Raw genomic sequence first — 3,597 nt, 5'->3', positions numbered from 1 at the left:
CGTTTAAGTGCTTTATAGTCCTTTTTAAAGTATTTTACTTTACCGTAATTAAAATACTTAAGGTTATTTCTGCTTTAGCCTTAGCCTTATAACCTTTATTATTATATAGCGTTAACGTTTATCGGTTCCGAATATATAGTACCGGAGTAGCTAGTACTAAGGTACTTCCGCTTACGTTTATCGTTAAGATAATTATTATTAAAATATCTTTTATAGTTATTACCGTAGGTACCTTTACCGTAGTTTTTTTTCTCCGTACGACGCTCGAACTACCGATCGTCGATCCGTATAGCTATAGTAATATACTTATTAATAATATCGGGCTTTAACTTTTTATATAATTTATTCTTTACCTTTTCCTTAAGGCTATAATAAAAAAGTTATATTAATCCCTTATCGTTAATAGTATTACGTAAACTATCGATTTTAAATTAAACCGCGTAGTTAGCCACTAAATATATTTAGCGTAGGCTTAAGAGCCTTCTTTATATATACTTTACTTTATTATATTTCCTAAATACTTTCTTAAGTTTAGCTTTAAAGGTACGGTAATTCTTAAAGTACTTTATAATAATCTTCTTTTAATACTCCTACTCCTACTTATAATAATCGTCGAGGATAGGCTCGAACTACGCGAAAGCCCTATTTTTAAGTTTAGTAGCCGCGAAAATTACCTTCGACTTTTCGTTAATAAACTAGTTTAGGTATTAACGAAAATAGGTTTTAAGCTAAATTAAGAACCCTTTAAGCTCGGCCTTTTCTCCTTTATAGCGCTCCGGTACCGGGAACTTAATAATTAACTTAGACGTAATCGAGATAGCGAAAATCTACTCTCGGGTCTATTAAGCCTTGTCCTCGAGTTCTTTAAGGTACTTAATAACCTGCTTTGCGGTAAAGGGTATATATTTAGAAGGTCCTTCGGTACTTAAGCTAAGCGGGACGCCTCCTATCTAAATATTTTTAGGTCCGGCTATAATAATAAAAAAACGCCTTTAATTTATCCGTAATAAAGTTAAAGTAAATATATAATGTATAACGAACCCCTATCTAGAACCTTTAAAAGGGATACTAGTTAAAGGCATTTCTAAATAATCTTAGTCCGGTATAGTTAAATAGTATATAATAACGGCTTATCTTTATTATAATAGTCTAAATACTAACGATTATAACTTATATTATATACTACGGAACTGTTTATCTATGCCGGCCAGTTCCTCCGTATATATAGACCTGTGGACCGTAGACCGTTAACTTACAGACGGTCCTCGGTCCGCTCCTGATTAGCCGATGCCGGACCGTGGACCGTGAGCCCTACCGCGGTCCCCGGTCCCTATCTTATTAGTCCGTTGCCCTTCTGGACCGTGAGCCCCGCTCGACGGCGCGGTTCAGTTTTAATTGGTCCCTCGTGGCCCCACTGTCTTCCAGAACCGTAATAATATACCCTTAACAGGGTCTCTAAATGGATATACCTACGTGACAGTAGCTCGCTCGCAAGCCGCACTCTACGTAGAATAAAGAAAAGACTCTATGGGCTCGCAGACTATATAATAAGTACCTAATCGGCCTAATTAGAGAGCTAGAATTACCTGCACGTATATAAGGTATAAAAATATAAAAAAATAAAAGTCGATATTCTATTTAAAATAGAATATCCGAAGTAGACCGCTTATATATATAACCCCTGAACCCCCAAATCCTCCGAAAGCCCTACTTTCTTACTTAAACCTTTAGGCCTATAGCCGTACCCTAAACTAAACTTCTCTTCGTATTTAATTACTATAAACTAGTAGGCAAATATATATATATTAAAAAAATATTTCTTTTAAGCGAAAAAGAAAATATTATTTAGTAAAAAGAAAAGAAAATAATATAATTTTACTATTCCTTTATTTATTCTCCCTTAATTAGAGAGAGGAGTACCTTTATTTTTCAGATCTTAAAATATACTTCCGTCCTTATCGAGCTATTATAACTGGTAACCTAACGATTTCTTCCCTTCGTTTTTTAGGAACTCTAGGAACCTATTTTTATCCTATAAAATAAAATATATAATCCGGCGAAAAGTATATTATTAGCGACCTTAAATAGTTATAAGTAGGGGGCCGGGTAATTATTAATTTAAAGAAAAGCGGCGAGTTTATCGTTATAGGAGTACGGAGCTTAAAAGAAGTTATTACTTTACTTAATCGTTAAAAGTCGTTTAATACGCTATATAATTTAAATTTTTTATAATTAAAGGGAAAACCTATAATATACTTATCTCCTTTAATAATAGTAATTAAAGTTAACGGAGAACTAAAAAGGGAAATAAACTAAGGAAGTAATAAAGATTTAAATAATAATAAAAAAGTATTTAATAAATTAAATTTTTCCGCGTTTATTAAATCCTCTAAACCGCTCCTCCTTTATTTTTTATTATGTACCTTTTAATGAGGCTTATACTTTAAAAACCTTTTTATATAAGCTATTTATAACCTTATTATTTTCTTCCTTATAATACCTATAGTCTTATAGTTTTTATAGTAACGATCTCCTCTCTAAGCCTTTACTACCGTTAAATCCTCCTCTTTACTATATAAAATACCTTTTTAAAAGTAAGTACGGTAATACTTTAAGACCTAAAAACTATATTCTTATACCTTACCTTATTTACCGTAGGCTAGCCTCCTTAATTTTACGTTAAAGTTATATTAAAAAGTATAACGGATATAAAATACTAAATAAAAAATAGTATCCGCTTAATACCTTTTTTAATTCTTCGATAAGTCTATATAAATTAAAATACTAATAATAATATTGTAAATACTTATTACTTAGTAATTTCCGGTATTAATATAAATAGGAAGGACTTAATATCGTTAGTTAAAGGTATTATAGTTATTATTAGGTAGGAAAAAGCGTATTAACGACTTTATTATAATAGGATTTAAAGGTTTTTTAGGGATCTATATATAACGCTCGAGGATTCCTTAAAGAAAGTACCGAAGAGCGTAAGTAAAGACCGAATTAATAAACTATTATTTAGCCTTTAGTTAACTTTAAAAGTTATATATTATACAAATAAGGGAGGCTATATAAACACTATAAATATAAGTCCGATTAAGGAATATCGTTATTCTTAAGTTAAAAAAAAAGTATTTAATAATATTAATCGAAAATTACTTTACGAAAGTAATATTAATTTAATTAAGCCGTTTTTCTATAATATAATTTCTTAGATTAATAATTAAGTTAAAGTTAAAGTAAATAGGCTAAAGAGTATTATTACTTTAAAGAAGGAAATACTATGCGGGGAACTAAAGCCGTAAACCTTATCGATACTTTAAAGGTATACTTTCTATATAATCTCCTTAACGAGATTATTAGGAAGGCCGAATTCCTTATTAGCGGTAAATTCTTTTTATAATATATCGTAAATAGATTTCGGAAAAAGTATTAATAATATTATTCTATAAGAAATTAAGAGAAAATAACGTATAGTGCGATTTATAATTAAAGGATTATTGAGAGGGAAGTAAAAGGGAAGAAAAACTAGCGGTCCTTTTTTTACTTTAAGCTATATAAATAGTAAATCTTTATTCTTTATTATTTACTTAG

Source organism: Podospora pseudoanserina, chromosome 1 (genome assembly GCF_035222485.1).
Source record: "Podospora pseudoanserina strain CBS 124.78 chromosome 1, whole genome shotgun sequence".
NCBI classification, from domain to species: domain Eukaryota; kingdom Fungi; phylum Ascomycota; class Sordariomycetes; order Sordariales; family Podosporaceae; genus Podospora; species Podospora pseudoanserina.
Note: the sequence above shows the minus strand (reverse complement) of the source record.